Here is a 21555-nt window from a genome sequence, read left to right as displayed (position 1 = left end):
TACACATGAGAGCCTCGGTCACCATTGCCAAGTGAGGTTGTGCACACACTCGCCCAGAGACTGAGATGAACGGAGACATGAACGCACAACCTCCAGTTCTCCAGTATTGTTCCACTGCCTCTGTGTGCTCAGAATTAATTTTTTCTAAAAAGATCTAATTATCTTGTGAATAGCACGGTTGTATTACATTCTGGGGTTTTTTTTTTTTTTTCATGTCAGAAAGGCTTTATTTTTCAAGTGTAAACAATTAAAATATTTCTTGGTATTTTAACATCGTTTTGACATTTCTTTGTTTTTGAATGCATTGTGAGCCTCAAAAAAACCCCAAAAAGAAACCCAAAAAAAAACCCCAAAAAAACAAAAACCAAACGAAACAAACAAAAAACAATAGCTGCTCCTAATCTTCCTCAGCCTCTGGGAAACCCTGGAATCTGCCTGCTGTGCTAGGAAGAAGAAAGACCCTGCAAACTTGGGGAGCCTCAGCTTCTTCTTCTAGAGCAGGGGTTTCCAAAAGCCATATACTGGGTCACAGATACAAAATATTAAAATTTATATTTATTTTTATTCCAGTATAGTTGGTGTAGTGTTTCATTAGCTTCAGGTGCACAAAAGGCAATTCAGCAGTTTCATACACCACCCAGGGCTCATCACAAGTGCCCTCCTTAATCCCCATCCCCTATTTCTCCCATCTGCCCACCCCCTTCCTCTCTGGTAACCAGCAGTTTGTTCTCTACAGTCGAGTCTGTTTCTTGGCTTCTCTCTCTCTCTTTCCTTTGCTTATCTGTTTTGTTTCTTAAATTACACACATATAAAAACACTAATTCAAAAGGATACACGCACCCCTGTTTATAGCAGCATTATTTACAATGGCCAAATTATGAAAGCAGGCCACATGGCCATCTATAAATGGATAAAAAAAAAGGATATATATACGAAATTTCTATTTTTCATCTCAGCCTATAAAAGTCTAGTTTCTGTATTTGTGTTATAGCATACATAATAATGCAATGGTGTATATGTGTGCATGTATGTATAATTTTAAATTTAGTAAAGATTTATGGAGGTTGTATCCTATAGCTTTTAAAACTGTTTTAATTCACATATCCTACAATTCATCCACTTAGAATACACAATTCAGTGACTTTTAGTATATTCAGAGTTTTACATTGATTACCAAAATCAACTTTTGAACATTTTCATTACCCCAAAAAGAAACCCCATTCCTCCCAGCCCCTAGCAGCCTCCTACTTTTTTGTCTCTATAGATTTTACTATTCTTGATATTTCATGTAAATGGAATTCTAATGTACCTTTTGTGTCTAGCTTTTTTCACTTGGCATAATGTTCCCAAGGTTCATCTGTGTTGTAGCATGTAACAGCACTTCATTCCTTTTTTTGACTGAGTAGGATGGGTATATACCATATTTTATTTATCATTGCTCTTAGGGGGTAGCACCCAAATTTTGTGGTAGACCCCTGATCTATTAATCTATGCATTACATGCACTATGCATCAAAGACAATATTCAAAATATTCAGCAACAGCCAGATACTAACAACAACACATGTTTTAAGCTCTGGAATCTGGAATCTCTGATTAATGCCAAGTTACAGTTTTTATTTGCTGGGACCCAGGAAGCTGGGGGCAAAGTGCTCAGGGAGCCAAAGGGAGAGGCTCTTTACTACAACTGTCATAGAAGTATTTCAATATTTTACAGCTGCTGGTGCCACAGGTGTGGGCATGTAAGCTGACATCTCCCTGGTAGATCTGCTGTGAGGGTTAAGTGAGGCCAGGTACACAGTGAATCCAGGGGATCTTGTTTGGAAATATGTGGTAGCTTGTGACCTGTAGCAAGCACAACTGTCAGCCAAAAGTCACTGCTCCTCATTCCCTTCAATGTAGGACTGCTCCCCGCAGCTGAGTGAGTCCCCCTCCTAGAAGCCTATTTTATTATGCATCTAAAGGGAGTCCTAAGGTCTATTGCATGTGCAAGCACATCCCGCTGAGATAGCAAAGGGAAAATCTCTTGCATGGTCCCCACAGTTCCTTCTCTGGAAAAGGAGGAGGATAAACCTGGCTGGAGTCTGAGGGAACAGCCTGAAGGTGAGGTCACTGAGATGCAGGAAGGAATAAACTTCAAATGAAATCCTACTCTTGGAATTCCCTGCTTGCCTCCCCTTGGTCTGTATCCCCAGAATGATCCCTGATTCAGTCTAGGACCTGATGATCACTTTCCACTTTTGCCACGAAATCACAAAGTTTAGGAGGAAACTAAGACCTGTGTAGGGAACGTTACTTGCTCAAGATCACTCATGGCTAGCTAGCTGGTGCAAGAGCTTAACTGAGAGCAGAGGTTTCCTGACTATAGGCTAGACCCAGCCTTACAAGAACAGCCAACGTGACAGAAAATGGTGAGCTTCACTGAGTTTCTTCTCTGTTGGGCAACAGTGTCCTGTGGGCCCTCAGTGTTTGCTTATCAGGGGATTTCAAATGCCCAGGCTCTTTCAGGACTCTCTGTCACCACGTTCAATGGAAAGAGTTTTAACTGCAGAGGACTGCTTGAGGATCTGGACTGGAATCAAATAATGGTTAAAAAGTTAGAAAACAATATTTAAGAGAAAAGACAGAGACGATTTAGTCTGAAGGATGAGGGGCAGATTGATGGCACTTCTAGATGCTTTAGACAACAAAGATTGACTGCAAAGGGAAGGGGAAGCTACTCACTGCTGCAAGATGGTGGAGGAAGAGAACTCTGTGAGGTCCAAGCAGAATTTAAAGGCAAATGTGAGCCTTGTAAATGAAGAAGTTCCATGAAAGTCTGTGGTGGTACTGGTGGATTAGGACCTATCTTCCCAGGCAGGTCTGTCCCCATCCCTTTGGGTTACTTGAATGCCCCAACCTCTTTGGCAGTGTTCTTCCAAAAGGAGAGTTAAGATTTGGGAGCAGAATGGCAGAAATTGCTGCAGAATGGTGTGAAGAAAGTCACAGATTGCCATCTGCTTTTTTCTCCCACCTCTGGATCATTAACTGGCATCGTGTAGGGTATCCAGCTCCTCTGGGACTCCTCAGAGTGTTTGGAATCAGTAGGGACTTTGATCTGCAGGCAAGAGAAACCCCAGCTCCAGCTGGCTTGATCAGTAAGGAAAGGCATCATCTCCCGTAACAAGTTGTGGAGAACTGGGTCAGGATCCAGGCATGGAATGATGAAATGCTCATTGACGCTATCAAGGCCCTGGGCTCTTCATCTTTCCGTGCTGGTGTCCTCCGTTTTGCCTTCCCCCTAAAACTCTTGCACGATTGTAAGGTGGCAACCAGGAGGATTTGGGCCATGTGTGTTCTTATTCCTGGGAGAGAGAAAGAAAATGGCCGCTAGCTTTGTTTTTGACATAGCAGTCTTTCGTTTTCACATGATTGGGCTAAATTAGGCCACACATGCCCACTCTTGGGTCAAAATCCATCATCAGGGGAATGCCACAAGCCAACTGGTTCTCTCCTCTAGATCACAACCGTGTTCATGGAAGTTTAGGCTTTAACTGTGATGCCCACGACACTTCATCCCATCAGGACAAACCCACTGCACACAGCGCCTGCCTGGATGAGGCAGAAAACTGGGCTCCCCGGCTCTTGCAGTAACCAGCAGAGGACGAGGGCATTTCTGAATCCAAATTCTATCTTTCTAGTATGATTTGTGCCACATCCTCAAACTGCTATCACTCAACACCTTCACATTCTTTTTTTTTTTTTTTGCAATATTTTTTGCAATATTCTTTTTTTTTTTTTTTTTGCAATCCATCTGTGGTATTTCTTACTAGTTTTCTTTAAACGACTCCATTTTATAAGTTTTTTTTTAAGTGAAACCTTATCATCATTAGAAATAGGAAACCTGTATCTCTTGCAAAAGTTCTAAGGTTGCTGTAAAAATAAACGTATGGCAAACAGTGTTAATTTTATCTAGACACTGTTGCCTGAAAAAGCACTGATTCTAAGACAGCTGCTTTAGATGAGAGATTGGCAGGTGTTTGAAAGTGTTGTAGACACACCAGAACCGAATAAAGAATTTGTCTTTAACCTAAGCAGGTGAATTGAAAGAAATTTGAAAGAGGATTTGATTTCCCAATGTATGATTTCGCATTCTTTTTTTTTTTTAATATTTATTTTGAGAAAAAGAGCATAGGACTGAGTGGGGGAGGGGCAGAGGGGTAGAGAATCCCAATTAGACTTCATGCTCAGTGAGGAGCCTATCGAGGGGCTTGATCTCACAACCACGAGATCACGACCTGAGCTGATATCAAGAGTCGGGTGCTTAACTGACTGAGCCACCCAGGAACCCCTGATTTAATGTTCTTTAATGACATGTCTGTGTACCACATGTTCAGTAACAAATGTGATTAACCAATAACCAGGGTAAATAACCAATTTTATTTCCTCCTCCTATCTGGGAAATGCTATGCCACATCACATCTCATGTGCCGTTAGTGAACTGTCTTACTTTTGGGGAAGCTGTCTGTTGCATTCTGCCTGCCTTCAATTTTCATGCTCCTCTGTAGTACTAAGGTAGTGAGAACAATTAGAATATTGACACTTCTTACTGGACATGGGGATCAAACTATATACATATTAATAGGGCACTTACTGGGATTCTAGAGAGTAGAAGGCAGAGCCCCCCCCCCCCTTCAATGTACTTACAATCTAGGTGAAGAAAGAAGACCCAATGATTATAATGCAGAAGGGAAAATGGGAGTGGGAATGTCCTCTGCCTTTCCCTCCTGTAGCTCAGAGGCAGTCTGAGGTGTCAAAAACACTTCAGTCTCTGGCTGGGGTCCAAGGGATGAGGGTCAGGGACCTGGGTCATTGTTTGGTTCCCCCAATCTGGAATGGATTTCATGCTCCCGTGAAGGCAGAGCCGAGACCCCACGCCACTCCTCCTCCTAGCCTTACCTGGATACCAGCTTGGCATCCAGGAGATGAGGAGAGAGTTACTGTTTTGCCTTCTAAAAATAACCCTCATGGGGCGCCTGGGTGGCTCAGTTGGTTGGGCGTCCGACTTCAGCTCAGGTCACGATCTCACGGTCCGTGAGTTCGAGCCCCGTGTCGGGCTCTGTGCTGACTGCTCAGAGCCTGGAGCCTGTTTCAGATTCTGTGTCTCCCTCTCTCTCTGACCCTCCCCCGTTCATGCTCTGTCTCTCTCTGTCTCAAAAATAAATAAACATTAAAAAGAAATTTAAAAATCACCCTCATGCCTTCAGAGACATGTGGAGGAAGAAGTTGATGCGGCTGAGGTCAAAGAAATTGTTGCTTATTTTCTCCTCTAGGGTTTTGATGGTTTCCTGCCTCATATTTAGGTCTTTCATCTATTTTAGTTTATTTTTTGTATGGTGTAAGAGAGTGGTTCAGTTTCATTCTTCTGCATGTTGCTGGCCATTTGTCCCAGCATCATTTGCCAAAAAGACTGTCTTTTTTTTTTTTCCATTGGATACTCTTTCCTGCTTTGTCAAAGGTTAGTTGGCCATACACTTGTGAGTGCTGATTCATAGGGGCACATGTACCCCAATATTTATAGCAATGCTATCAATAATACTCAAATTATGGAAAGAACCCAAATGTCCATCAACTCATGAATGGATAAAGAAGATGTGGTTTATATATACAATGGAATACTACTTAGCAATGAGAGAGAGTGAAATCTTGCCATTTGCAACAATGTAGATAGAACTGGAGGGTATTATGCTAAGTGAAATAAGTCAGTCAGAGAAAGACAGATATCATACGTTTTCACTCAAATGTGGAATTTGAGAAACTTAATGGAAAACCGTGGGGGAAAGGAAGGGGAAAAAATAGTTTCAAACAGAGAGGGAGGCAAACCATAAGAGACTCTTAAATGCAGAGAACAAACTGAGGGTTGATGGGGGGCAGGGGAGAGGGGGGAAATGGGTGATGGACATTGAGGAAGGCACTTGTTGGGATGAGCACTGGGTGTTGTATGTAAGCGATGAATCATGGGAATCTACTCCCAAAGTCAAGATCACACTATATACACTGTATGTTAGCTAACTTGACAATAAATTATATTTAAAAATAAATAAAAGCCAGGAAACTGAGAAAAATAAATAAAAATAACCTTAATGACCAGCATAACTGGGGCACTTTATTTAGTTAGAGGAACTGTATGCTGAAGTGTCCCTCCAAAGAGCACGGACGCAAGGCTTTCAGGGGAGACTTAGCCAGACCCTGGCATCAGGAGGTAAAAGGCCAGGGTATGGTCCTCTCCCTAGGTGAGCTGAGGCCCAGGGTGCTGCCCCATGTGTGGAAGGATGCAGTTGCTAAAAAGAAGCTTCCCTGGAAAGGCTCTTCCATTTACTTAGTTTTAGAAGATTCCAGGGCCTGGTCCCTAAACTCTGCTTGACTCCCTTGTCCTGATGTTGGTCAGAGCACTATGCTCATTTCAGTGGAGGGCATGTGTTTTGAAGCAGGCAGGGCAGGGTGGATGAGTGAGTGCACACCTTGCCCTGAAAGATGACACACTGTTTCAGGCTCTATCCGTGCATTCTTCCTCTGGGCCATCAAGTTATGGGTATGGTTGCCCTTTCATAGTAACCTCATTCATCCATTGTCCTCAAAGGCTTATTGAAAGCTGACCCCAGTTATGCTCAGGCCCCACACACAGGACTCTGTAGCCCACTGCTTGGTTCCCACTGAATGTACCTCTTCCTCCCCCATGGGGCCATGGCTACATTCCCCCTCCTTGGTCTCTGTGACCTCCTGCCTTTTCATTCCCTTTGTCATCAGCTGGATTAATAATCTCCCCTCCCACCCCTCCCTTAAACCCGGCTCCTAAATTAGTTAGCAAAACCTGACTAGCTCAAAGGGAGCCTTTTCATCTCCCTGTTTAATGTGTTTTTATTCTTCTACTAGACAAGAAGTGTGGGAGCTTATTCTTGATTTTGGTTGGGACTTAGGAAGGATTTTACTTTTTTTGTGGCTTGTGCCAATTTTAGGCTTTGCTCCCCAAATCAGCTCTGGGTGGTATTTCCCTCACCCCCAGTTCTGCTGGCCCTACCTTTGGTTCCCCCAATGTAGTAACAACAGCAGAGATCAGGGAGCTAGATAGACACTGAGATTCTGGGGTGAGACAACCTCTCCAACCTTCGCATTTCTTATCTGTCAAATAGATGTAGCAGACACCAATTTCACAAACTCAGGTGTGTGATTTATGTAATTTTATTTTTCTGTAAGTTTCATTTATACTTTGAATTCCTATTCTACATAATGTAAGACATGTACTGTCAAATCATTTGGGATTTCTTGTGGATTTTTCCCCCTAGGTTTGTATATATGTTGTGGGTGACTTATTTGAAAACAGTATCACTCCAAGTCTCAACTGTTTCTTGATGTCTTTTGGGCATCTACTGAACTGTCTTCCCACTGTGCAAGTCTCTGTGGTTTATCCAAGCAGCTGCCAGAGACAGTTTCCTACCTGGAGACTCCATCTGGAACTCTCTCCTCTCCTCCTTAGCAGTTTTTGGGAGGACAGGACAAGTAGCCATTCTCTGACCCTAAGTCGGTTTCTACCTCCAGCTGTGTGCTGGTAAATATTTAGCAACTAGCTCTGAGGGATGGGGGATGGAAAGAAGCAACTCCTGATCTGTGGCGTTTGACAACTTCTGGGGTGTAAATACTCCTCCCATCATGCTGATTTCTAGCTACTAATGACTTAGCCATCAGCTCACAAAAGTCCTGATAATTTATCAACCAGCTCTTGCTAGCTGGTTCCAACACACCACTGCATGACACATCTTGTAACCCATTCTGGATCTGAATGGCCTCCCTGCCACAATATCCAGCAAATCAGACAGAAGTCATCTTACTCTCCCATCCCAGAAATGAATTTGGGGCTTTTTACATCTACTGTGAGTCATTGCAGGGATAAGGGCATAAGGCCACTTTCACAGGGTCCCCTAACACCCGTGCTGCCTCCTTTTACTTCTTTTCTGACTCCTTTTCCCGGCCTGGGGAACATTTTTCTAGTTGGCAGGATGGTTTTGAGTTGGAGGTAGTGGCTTCTATTACTCAGCCCAACTATCAGGCTTGAGTGATCCCTACTTCCAAAGGGCCTTGGCTTTTAAAATGGCTCTGTTCTCTGCTACCTGTTACCACATTCCTCCCTTAAAGCAACAAACACAAAATGGCCTACCTCACCGAAAGGAGGAAAGGGCCAAGAGAGAAAAGCAAACACAAAAAGGAAGAGCTCATCAATATTTCAAACGCATTATTCTACCACATAGATATAGTAATACTTCCCAGGACGTTGGGAGAAATAAATGAGAAGTTATGGGAATAGCTTCAGGCAGAGTGTGACATACAGGAGGCACTCCATGACATGGGTTATCCTTCTTTTTCTTCTCTGGCTGAAGGAATCACAATTGCCACTGGTTCGTGTTGCATGGTGTCATGCATGGTTCTGCTGGGTATTGACTGCCCTGTCTCCTTCCCCATCCTTCCTCTTGAGAACGTGGCACTCTCTGGGATCGGAATGGTCATTCCTTGTACCTTTCCATGTAGAAGTCGAGAAATAAGCACCCAACTTTACAAAGAGTTTATAGATTTTGTGCACAGTAAATTTTAGCTAAAGAAGTTAAGGGGTAAACGACAACCCCAAGGAGGAGTTAGACATATTTAAGTTGTTTTAGCTCCCACTGAATTTTCTGGGTGAAAGGTATACTGATGATTATACCCTTCTATATGCTCAGTTTAAAGAGCTTTCCATTGTTTTGCTTTGTGCTCTAGTTAACTGTTTTTGACCTCAGGCTCCCTGCTAGATGCACATCCCTGAGGACAAGCCTAGCACAGAACTTCTTGGTGGTCAAAAAATGGCTGCTGAACTATTTTCTTGATTCTCTGGGTTAATTATGGTTTTCCCTCTATAAGAAGCTACCCACTCAAGAAAGAAATGGAAAATGTGCATTTCCTCAATGTTGTAGCACTTCACTCTTGGCTTCTGGCCTCTTCTGGATCTATCGTTTCTACTGGTTCTAGTCTAAATGGCCTTCTATCCAAGGAATGCTAATTGTTCCTTCTCTCATGGAGAGATTAGAACGTGATACTCCATTCAGGTTTCACGTAGCGTCTTAGATCACAGCGATGCCTTTCAACTTCCATAGGACATGGCTATCTTTAGAAACAGAAATGGTCCTTGGAAACCAGTAGGGGCATGGGAGGGAAGGGGGTGTGATTTAAGTTTGTCTCATTCCCAGAAACACAGACACTCAGCATGGCTCCTTATGATCTTGGAGAAATGGAAGTGAGGAGCAGAACTGTACAGGAGGAGTTGGAGATCAGTGGTTGGCAATGAACTCCACCACATCAATATTCACATTGGCTTGGGAGAGCATGAGCTGACTGTGATCCTGGATGGGTCCTGAGGAAAATAACATGGTTAGGCTCCAGCCTGCAAATCAAATCAAATGCGAGGCCAGACTCTTGACATGGAAAGATAACGAAAGGAGCTCTCAATTCTAATGTATTTTTTCTTTCAAGAAAAGTTGAAAACCCATATTTTCAGATATGGGCTATATGGAGGTTGAGATGGGAGATAAATAATCTTTAAATCTTGCTGCAGATTCCCTATAAGCTTTGAGGCTCAATCTCTGTGCCTGAATATTTTTGCAGGATTAACAATACAATATGTTTCTAGTTACCCACATACACTCCATTTTTTAAACCTTTTAGTCCTTTCCTTGCAAAGTATCTGCTGCCTCAATGTAGTTTTGGTAGATGAGAAAAGCAGAGAGAACAGTTTAAAAGCTTGGACCTTTGAATAGCAAACTCCAAGGCCTTGAAGGATGGTGATTGGTCAGAAGTAATTTCTCCCCTTTATTACCCACTAAATAAAAATCTTCTCAGGTGGGAGAAGAGGGAATCAGGGGATGGGTGAGACACAGAAGTAAGTCCTGGTGTGTGTTCAAAAGAGGTAACTTGAGTTCCTGCCAATCATTCCAGGGTGGGGTCACTTAATGATGGAACCCCCAGGGAGGTCAGAGAATGCTTCAAGAGTAGTTGTCTTACTGATAGAGTGAAGGCTATCTTCACTCACTTACTGATAGAATGAAGGGGAGTTGGCAAGCCTTTCAGAATCCCCTTGAGACCAGAAAGGCATGGGGAGGAATAGATTAGATATGGCCACTTGGCTTTTCTTTAGGCATAAATACCCTGAAACAGTCTGGCAAGTTCCTTAGGGCCTCTAGTAATGGTAGAGAGCAGCTGGAATTCCTCAGAAGAGTAGTGTGGAAGTGGTTGAGATTAGAGCCAGCTCTGGAGAGCTCAGTGATGAGGACAAGGGGGATGTAACACTGACCTTACTGTAACCTCTGTACCTCGCATAAGAGTTGTTGTTGTTGTTGTTGTTGTTGTTGTAGAAGAAGAAGAAGAAGGGTGGTGACTGCGGTTTCTTGAGCAATCAGTAATGGTTGCCAATGGACACTTTCTAGACCTTCGATTTGTAAACTCTGCAGAAAGAGAAGGCCATGCCTCCTAGCCTCTTCATTTTTAAGTGGGGGTATAGTGTGATGTTCTGGGCCTGCAGTTCTAGTCCCCAATATAGTAGCGGTAGTTGCAAGTAATTATTTAAGTTAATTAAAATCACATTAAATCAAAAGTCACCTCCTCAGTTGCACTAGCCATATTTTGAATACTCAAAAGCCATGTGTGGCTAGTGGCTCCCATACTGAACAGTTCAATATAGAGCATTTCCATCATAGCTGGAAGCTCTATTGATCAGAGCTATGGATGTTGCCACTATTCCTGCTAAGCCAATTACCACTGACCACTTCCTCCTTCCCACCCCCCTGACAGACAGACATATACACACACACATGCAGACAGAGTCCAGAGAATTCTGTCACTTATCTCTGAGCTGGTATTTCCCTGGATGTGGCCATGTTCAATCAGTGGTGGGTTTTTGTGTTTGTTTGTTTGTTTGCTAATACTTCCTACTGCCCAGGGTGTTTTACCACTATCACCATTTCTGACACTTTGCTACTCAGCCTGAGAAAGCCAGTGTCATGAAGCCGCAGAGTGGGCAGTCAACCAAGGGGTTTGCTTGCTCTTCCTGAAGCTGTCTCTGATGTCATAATCTCTGTGAAATCTGAATCACTTTATTACGTGGACATCTCAAGACTAACAAGGCATCTATGCCTAACAGAGCCCACAGAGAGTGCAACATGGTGGCTTGTGTGGATATTGTTACTGAACCCTCCCAAGGGCTGGTTGTCCCAAATTGGGATAGAAGCCTTTCCACTCAGAGCCTAAAGAGTTTCTTGATCCCTAGAATCCACCATTCCCATCAAAACCATCAACTGATGGCATTCTTCCAAGACTAGAAAAACAGAGGCCAGCGCCCTCTAGTGGAGACAGAAGTCACTGAGGTTGGGACTTGGATTCCAGCTCCTCCTATTCTTAACAGGAACTTTGAGGATCTCTTACCTTTTGTGAAAAATGAGATAATTGTACCTACCTTATAAAATTGATTGTGTGGATAAATTTAAAACACCTTAGGGCAGTGGCTGCCACATAATTGGGCCTCAATAAATAATAGCTGCTATTTTTATTTCTCAGCTGCTCTCTGGGATAATCTGCATTTTTAGGGTAGAACAGTAAGGAGGAAAAACAGCAGTGGCTTCCTGCACTGCAGGTCATTTGATCTTGCCATCTGGTATAATGAGAAATGTCCTGCTTAATTTGTGAAAACTGCCTCATATCTCAGGCTGCACCTGGGTTACCCTGGTGGTTGCTGGGATATCTCAAGTGAGGCTGTGGTTTCACATGCCTGGAGCGAGTGCATGCAGAAGAAATCCCTGGGGTCTGCCTTGAGGGTCTTTTGGAGAAGTAATCCCAAACTTTTTCCCATGAGAGTTGAACATTCATTGGGCTTAGGGTATAGTATCCCCAGTCTGCCTAACCTAAGATGACATGACCTCAGCACTTTCATGCTGGCCAACATCCAGTGGGACTTCTGGAGGAGACGGGGGTAGTTTCTCAGGCTCTAAGTGCTCAAGGTGAGTTGACCTCATTTCCTTAAATGGGCCTTAGCAGAGAGAAAAGGGAGAAAAGACTGCTGATTTCACTCTTCTAGAACAGTGGCCCATTCTGCAGAGTTTGCACTAGATAGATTCAGAGGGAACTCATAAATAATCCAGGCTATACTCAGTGTCTTGGAAGAATGTAGACATTGGGAAAAGGGCTTGCATTCTAGAACTCAGAGAAGACTGATAACCTCAAACATATCCCAGATCCTGCCTGCCCCCTGACATAAGTGCTCCACTCTAGCCGAATGGACAAATCAGTTGTCTCTTAGAAGGATGGACTGAGAAATGATACACTGTCCACCATTACTACAAGGTCTATGAAATTGCATATGACTCCCTGGATCCATGTAATCCAACCTACCTGAAGATGAAATCTTGGTATCCCCAGGCTGTGGTTGGGTACTGATCCTGTCCCATATTCACTTGTACCTCAGATCAGGAATAGACTCTCAATTTCCCTGCAAAGACAGAAGTAGTATGGTGGAAGGAAAAACACTCAAGTCCTGGAGGAAGGGATATTAGGCTCTTAATTCCAGCTCTGTCACTTACTAGCCAGGTAGCCTTGGGTAAACCACTTAACCCCTGAAGTTCCAGTTATTTCTTTGTGTTGTTGGAGAATCAAGAAAGATCAAATTGACTATAGAAAACCTGTGGGAACTCTAAAGTCCTGTCCAGGCACAAAGAATTATCAGTCCAGAGTGATTGATTGAATTTAGGCTAAAGGGAGATGGGAAATGACCAGATATTTTCAGTTCTGATTTTCTTCATGTAATCTTAAGAGACATTTGGTCACTAATGGAAGATGTATGTGGTTAGAATGGCTCTGGGCATCAGACCTTCCCCCTGGCAATGTTTTCTACCTTTTTAGGCTACTGGACAGGAAATACACTGAGTGCATTAAAAATATTTAGCATGCCTGAGTAGCTCAGTTGGTTAAGCGTCTGACTTTGGCTGAGGTCATGATTTTGCAGTTCATGGTTTCAAGCCCTGGGTCGGGCTCTGTGCTGACAGTTAAGAGCCTGGAACCTGATTTGGATTCTCTCTCTCTCTCTCTCTTTCTCAAAAATAAACAAACATTTAAAAAATCTTTAAAAAATACTTAATGCACTTTTGTATGTATAGGTGTTATCTTAAGCACTGTTAGAGCTAAACAAGACACAGATATTGCCTGTACAGAATATATCTCAATACAAGAAACATAACATGAACTAAACAGGATTAATACAGTGAGTGTAAGTGCTGGGAAAGCAAAAGATTGTGGGATCTAGTGGGAAACTATCATCTTTGGTGAAAGAGTAGCAGGGGGGGATATGGATCAGTGACATCTCCACTGACTCACCATTGAGCTTGTTGGTACATTAAGATTCCTCTAGCCCAGCTCCTGCCTGTGAGACTCCAGTAGAGGGGCAAGCCTGAGTTTGAAGGATGCTTTACCACGATCATTCTGGGAATATCTGGGATGGGTAAGACATCACATGGGAATTATTATGTGAAAAAGGTATTGAGTATTTGGCAAAAAGGCAAGCTTAATGAGCTAAACCTAGAGAGTACTCTGGCTCTATACAATATTTGTGCTTGATGTTGAAGGATGGGTAGAATTTAAACCAACGGAGGCAGTGGGATTTTAATGGGGATGTCAGGAAAAGGGAATGAAGCTGTACACCCAACCATGCTCTAAATTCATGTCATGATGGAGAAGGATTAGGGGGTGGCTAAGAACTCCATTACTAATCACCCAGGATCCTGAAGACCCACATCCTATCATGCCATGGTATCTCCTTCCTCTGACTCCACCCCTTTATTTAGGGTAGGTGTAGAGAAATGTAACTTCTGGATCATACTTTTTTGGTATTGAGTTGTATAAGTTCTTTACATATTTTGGATATGATATTAACTCCTTATTAGATATATCATTTGCAAATATCTTCTCCCGTTCAGTAGGTTGCCTTTTTGTTTGTTGATGGTTTCCTTCACTGTGCAAAAGCCTTTTATTTTGGTGTGGTCCCAATAGTTTATTTTTGCTTTTGTTTCCCTTGCCTGAGGAAACAGAGCTACAAAAATGTTGCCAAGGCCAATGTCAAAGAGATTACTGCCTATGTTCTCTTCTAAGATTTTTATCCTAGGTCTTAAACCCATTTTGAGTTTATTTTTGTGTGTGGTGTAAGAAAGTGGTCCAGTCCATTCTTTTGCATGGAGCTGTCCAGTTTCCCATCATCGTGTATTGAAGAGACTATTTTTTCCCCATTGTATTTTCTTTCTTTCTTTCTTTCTTTCTTTCTTTCTTTCTTTCTTTCTTTCTTTGTCATAGATTAATTGAACATATAAATATGGGTTTATTTCTGGTTTTCTATTCTATTGATCTATATGTCTATTTTTATGCCAGGGCCATACTGTTTTGATTACTACAGCTTTGTAGTAGATCTTGAAATCTGGGATTGTGAAACCTCCAGCTTTGTTCTTCCACAAGATTGCTTTGTTATTTGGGGTTTTTGTGGTTCTGTACAAATTTTAGAGTTATTTGTTGTAGCTCTGTAAAAAAATGCTATTGGTATTTTGATAAGGATTACATTGAATCTGTAAATTACTTTGGATAGTATGGACATATTAACAATATTGATTCCTCCAAGATATTTTAATTCTGAAATAGATCTATCCTTTTATTGATTTTTAAATTTTGGATCTTTTTAGAAAATCCCCAAACCATAAATGTGTTATCCTGTTTCCCCTAAATCCTTTGCAGTTTTGAAAGATTTTTAGCTCTGTAAGCTATGTTGGATTTTATTTTTCATTGGTGAGAGGCAATGAGTTAAATTTGTTTCCAAATTCTCTCCCCAAATCATTATTTGAATAGTCCCATGTTTTCCCAATAACTTGAAATGCTTTCTTTTAATATATTCTACATCTCTCTCATATAAGTGTCTGTTTATGAATGCTATCCTGAGCCTTTGATCTCTTTATCTGGTCTGTGCAAATGCCACACCTTTTTAAATACTAGAGCTTTTTTTTAACATGTTGGTTTTTGAGAAGGCTACTGTTCATGTATTGTTCTTTTTAGTTTCAGAATTGTGATGGCTGTTCTTGAGCACTTCCATTTGAATTTTGCAATCAATTTGAAAATTTCCATAGAAACTCCTGTTCATATTTTCTTGGGGATTGCATTGAAATTATTTAGGGAGAAGTTACATTTTCCAAGTATTGATCCATCCAGTCTTGGCATATGGCAATGCTTTTTATTTTTTGAGTTACTACTTTTGTCTTTGAAAATGGTTTCACAGGTTATTTTTTTTATGATAATGCACCTTTCTGTTAAGCATTTTTGTAGGTTATTAATGCTGATCTCATAAAGAAGTCAGTATAATTATTGTGGTTATTATTAAGTATGAAGTAATGAAACCTCTGTAAATGAACTGGGTTGAGTAAAGCCTTTTCTTTAGCTATCATTTTGCATTTTCTCTTTTAGAAGTTTGAAAGCTAAGAGGTATGCATCAGCACTCAAGGAACAGAACTATGTCTCTATACCCACTATACGCCAGATAGAATGTGCAGATTTTTATCAATAAAGGATGACCATAAATCTGAGCCTACACAGGTAGAGAAGTGGTGATATCAACACCCTCCATTACTAACTTATACAACATGTAACTACTGATAATTTAATCATCAAGATGAGCCATCCATTCGCATTAGTCTCTAGAAAAGATGACCTTATGTTGGGAAAAAAAAAAAGAGAAATAAAAATGGCAATACAAGAATCTTTATAATTCCAAAAGCTTCAGTTTCTGGTAAATATTTAGAAAGATCATTACATGGTTTTCAAAAGAGTTGAGGATAGTATCAATGTGGTTGCACCTCACCTTTAGTCTTATCAGGTTAGATAATTAATGAATTTGGTTTGGTCTGATGGTACATTCAGTGGTACATTGGTCTGATGGTTTTGTCTGATGGTACATTTCACTTCTCAAAGTTAACTATAGTGTAGACTCAGGACGTTTTCAGGTGTGCAGTAAGATATTAGATGTGCCCATTTTTACTTTGGCAATAGTTTTGTATGAAAATTTCTTTTTTGTGTGTGGAAATGTAAAAGCGATTGAATTGCTCTTCCAGACCAGTAAAACCTTGTGACCTTCTCTGACAACCATCTCATAACTCAATAACCAGATGGTTTTATTTTCCTCTGTGATTACTGGGAAAGACACTTTTCCTCTTCTGGATTTTTTCCAGTGGTAAAATCAAGTTTTATGCCTTTCTTATCTCTACTTTACAGACATATTTCAAATACCTAAGAGGAACACCAATGTAGATTGCCACCCAAATTCATAAATGATGAGCTGTATATAAATTCATTTAACAGATACCAATTGAGACTTTTGGAGTGATAAACATTAGGCAAAGATTTAGAAATGAAAATGTACACCTGTGTTCATAACTATAGGAACAATCCGAGTATTGCACATGTACACAAGGAAAAGGAAAATTCCTTTGTCATGGTCCGTGAATTTGGGCCCAACTATCATTACGAGTGGAATTCATAAGAATGAAATCACTTGTAAACTCAATTTTTAAAGTTATTTTGATCCAGATCTGCATACGGCCATTAGATACTTGGAGAGTTAAGGACAAAAAAATCATTTAAATTTGTGAAGTGACCACATTATATTCTATCCTTTGCACTTTTTTTTTTTTTGACAGAGCATGAGCAGAGGAGAGGGGCAGAGAGAGAGAATCTTAATTAGGTTCCATACTCAGTGCAGAGCCTGATGCAGGGCTCAATCCCACGACCCTGGGATCATGACCTGGGCCAAAATCAGGAGTCGGATGCTCAACTGACTGAGCCACCCAGGAGCACCTACCCATTATTTAAAATTCTCAACCCAAGAAACACGTCATCCAGTTGAAATTTCTGCTGAATTGACTTTATCACAAAATGCTGTCATTCATAGATCTATTTTACAGAAAGATCGGGACGATTGGTATCAGTGTGTGTGGTTTATAAAACCATCAGAGTCCTAGCTTCTCAGAGGTACCTGGTGTTTATAAGGGTTGAATGTATGCTGATTTGGGAAAGAAATTAATACATAATTTGAATTCAGAGTACAAGCTTTAAAAAAAAATATGATCCAGCCTGGAGAAGCATTTCTGAAATACCTCTGGGGAATAAATTTCTTTTATTAATCCAATCAGGCATTGATGTCATTCTTCCAATTTAATTACGTTTATCCGCCAATGGGAGGCTCTGCTTCTAATGCGTGTAATTTCAGTGGGTACAAATGGTGATGGCAAATAATGGTCCTCAGGGAGATAATTGCTGTTATAATTATTTACCCACGCAAGTTAGTCCTGTTAGAAATTTCAACCTCGGTTGGATACCTGGCAATACAAGGGAACAGATTTCCTATGTACTAAAAATGGAGGAAGAACCCTTAATTTTCTTAGACATTTTCTGGGTACTAGGCATAGTACTAAGTGCCTTATATTCATTATTCCACAGAATTCTCATGGTATTCCTACAAAGTGGACATGATTACCTTCACCTTATTAACAAGAAAACCGTAGCTGCATAGATGGCAAGTAGAGAAACCAAGATTCAAACTGAGATCAACAGGACAGAAATGAAAGGTTTATTTCACAGAGTGTTTACAAGGCTGAGATAAGGAGGCGGCATTTGTAAAGAATTTAGCCTAGTGCTTGGTGTGTTGTTATGGTTATCCTCGTGTCTGTTCGTAGAGATTTTACCTCTGCAACTACTTCCTGCCTCTTTCCAGAAACCCATTCTAATGGACAGAGTAAAGCATCACACCTGAAGCCTAAGTGAGAACATTTTCCTTTGAGGCCTTTGCACACCCCACCTCCTTGAGAATGCTTCATCTGGCTGCTCTGATCCTTAGGGATTCTGTCCTCTCTGAATTCCCATCATGGCGTCTCTTTCTCAACAACAGTGCCTCGATGTATACTTGTGTCATAAAGGTCCTCCTACTATACGGAGGCTTGTTTTTCCTCCATCTAAATTGCGAATTTATTGAGTACAGTGCTTCCTTGGACCTCGCCACAGGGCCTCCTAGGGCACAGGGCTCCACACTGGGCCCTGGATCAATACTCTTTCATTAAGTGTGAAATCTACAAATAATTAACTACCTGAAGGCTAGAAAGTGCTGAGCGCTTAGGGAAAGATGGATGTTCATTATGAAAAATTGGAGGCCTTTCTGGAGGGAGTGTCATCTATCATCAGGGCCACCTGGTAGCTGGCCTTCCTCTTTTGATAATGGTAGCATAAGGTGGTGGTGGGGGGCAGGTCAGGGGAAACGTTGGGGGGTTTTCCCTCTTAAGAAAAGCTGTCCCTGCTATCTCCTCTCCTTCCCCATATCTTGTCTGTGCCCCTGCCATCACACACACAGGCCTGAACAGGGGGTGAGAGGACACCTTTTAGGGGGACAAGTGATGTTTATGAAGAAAGGCATTGACTAGTTTTCTGCCTCAAAATTGAGGGAATGGGATCGCCAAAGTCCAGGATTGTATCAAGGGGGGGAGGCTAACATCTTGTACACTGGGTGCACTATCAGAGACAGCTGGGAAGATGGAGATAATGGCTTGGCTCCTACCTAACACCCAGAACCCAGGCTAGGAGGAAAGGTGAGGCTGGAGGTATAGCAAGTTTCCCAGGGACTAACCCAGTGTAGGGCAAACAGGTGCTTTCTGCAAGGGAACGAAGCGCATGGGTGGCAACTGCAAGTCTGCCTGAAATTAGAGCTGCTTCTCCAAATGGAGCTCCAGAGCCCAGGGGAGCTTCTTGGAAGCAATCCTTCTTTAGCTTGGCTTCCTCTGGGGCATGCTGCTTCTACACCAGCACTTCATAGAAGGGGCTCAGTCAGCAAGGTTAGCCATGGGCTGGAGTCCATAGTCCAGGAAGCAAACTGGGTTTCTCTCTTTACTTCCACACCTTGGTCTGGAGGTGGATTTGGGCAGGGAAGAGGAAGGTGGAATGAGACATCACACCAAACTCCCTTCCCTCCATGCCCCCAGAGCTACAGGTCCCTAGGCCTGTTCTTATTGGGGAAGGCTTGAATAGCATGTGTGCCTGGAGTTCTCAAGTATAGCACAGCTGCTTTAAAAACAAAACAAAACAAAAACCTGGAGTACAGTTCACAGCCAATGTTACATTAGTTTCAGGTGTACAACATAGTGATTCCATAAAGATGTCTTATGCTGTGCTCACCACAAGTGTAGCTACCCTCTGTCACCATAGAACACTATTACAGTATCATTGACTATACTCCATACCTTGTAACTCTCATCTCGGTGACCTATTCTTTCCATAATGGAAACTTGGCCTTCCCACTTCATCTTTTTTGCCCATCCCCTCTGGCAACCTCCAGTTGTCTGTATCTATGGGTCTGTTTCTGCTTTGTTTTGGTCTATTTGTTTTATTTTTTTAGATTCTGCATATAAGTGAAATTGTATGGTATTTGTCTTTCTCTGACTTATTTCACTTAGAATAATACCTTCTAGGTTCATCCATGTTGTTGCAAATGACAAGATCTCATTCTTTTTATGGTCAAGTAATATTCCACCACACACGCGCGCGCACACACACACACACACACACACGCACCATGTCTATATCTATTCTTCTATCAATGGACACTTAGATTACTTTCATGTTTTGGCTATTGTAATTGCTGCAATACACACAGGGGTACATATATCTTTTCAAATTTGTGTTTTTGGGGTTTTTTGGGGGGGGGAGTAAGTACCCAGTAGTCAGTGGAATTACTGTATTGTATGGTATTTCTATTTTCAATTTTTTGAGGAAGCCCCATACTGTTTTTCACAGTGGTTGTAACAATTTACATTCCCCAAAATAGTGTGTGGGTGTTCCTTTTTCTCCACGTCCTCACTTGATGCCAATACTTGCTATTTCTTATCTTTTTAATACTAACCATTATGACAGGTATGAGGTGATATCACATTGTGGTTTTGATTTGTATTTCCCTGATGATTGATGTTGAGCATTTTTTTTCATGTGTCTGCTGGCCATCTGTATGTCGTATTGGGGAAATGTGTATTCAAGTCCTCTGCACTTTTTTAATTGGATTATTATTTATTATTTTGGTGTGAAATTTTATGAGATTTTTATAATTTTGGATATCAACCTTTCATTGGATACATCCTTTGCAAATATCTTCTCCCGTTCAGTTGCCTTTTCATTTTGTTGATGGTTTCCTTTGCTATGCAGAAGCTTTTTATTTTGGTGTAGACCCAATAGTTTATTTTTGTTTCCCTTGCCTGAGGAGACAGATCTAGAAGTGATGCTGTTTTAATAACTAAAAATGACTCAAAAATTAAGGAATTGACTGAGAGGTCATTAAGGGACCAGCTACCCAGTGGAGAGGAGGGTTTCCAAAAAACAAAGTAGTAGAAAATATTGGTAAATAGAAGCTGGTTTGTATTTATGTGGCCAAGGATGAGGCCTCTCAATGAAACTCAATACTTCTTGAATCCCATGGGGACTGATTCTAGGCTGTACATACACGGAATTCTGATGACTCTGCCAAGCAGGCTGAAGCCTTCCCATCTTCGAGCTACATAAAGACAGGGTCAGAGTGGCGACATGACTTGGAGCCTGGCAAGGCTAGTGAACAGTGGACCTGACATGCAAACTTGCTAGCTGCTCTTACATAAAGCCATCCTGTCCCCCTACTGCTCCCAGCTATGGGAGCCTACTATTTCAGTTTGAAATATAGAAAGCATGGAGGCACCACTCACCATCTTCCCCAGTGCTCAGGTTCCCAGGGAGCATAGGATACCATAAAGTAGAGGGTGGGACCTAGTCAGAGTGAGGACCACCAAGTATTTGTTACTCCTGTTGTCACCCCAGCATGGGTCTGAGTCCTGTAGCTCAGCTCCTCAGTAGCTGCCTCTGATATTTGGGGGGATTGATCTGCTGATACCACCTGAAGAAATGGTTGACAATACTGTGCTTCTTCAAGTGTCACATTCACAGGGAGAGTTGACATTTAAATAAAGTCTTATCTCCAATGTCCTGTTCAAGATAGATATGTCTCCTTTACTCACATGGCATTGTAATGTCTAATCATTTGCAAAAACTTAAAGATACAGACCATGATTATTTTAGCAACAACTGAAGTAATGGCCATTTTCTTTGGGTGCCTTTTTTTTTTTCTAACTTTATATTAAGCACTAATTTTACCATGAAAATATAGTTGGCTCAATATATAATTCCTTGAAGAAATGCAAGGCTAGGCCTGGGGGTGAGTTGAGAATCTGGAGAAAGAAAGGATCCCATTGCTACATTGGGCATAAAGCCTGAGGACAGAGGCTTTCCACTTTCATTGCATTGGGAAGACATTTCAAATGCCCCTGTGGGTTGTGGCAAAGTTCTCAGTGACAGGTGATGGAGAGGAACATCATAGACAAATGTCTCCTTTGCAAAGGAGGCCACTGACTTCTGTCATGGCAAG

The sequence above is a fragment of the Prionailurus bengalensis genome, chromosome B3 (genome assembly GCF_016509475.1).
Source record: "Prionailurus bengalensis isolate Pbe53 chromosome B3, Fcat_Pben_1.1_paternal_pri, whole genome shotgun sequence".
NCBI lineage: Eukaryota > Metazoa > Chordata > Mammalia > Carnivora > Felidae > Prionailurus > Prionailurus bengalensis.
Note: the sequence above shows the minus strand (reverse complement) of the source record.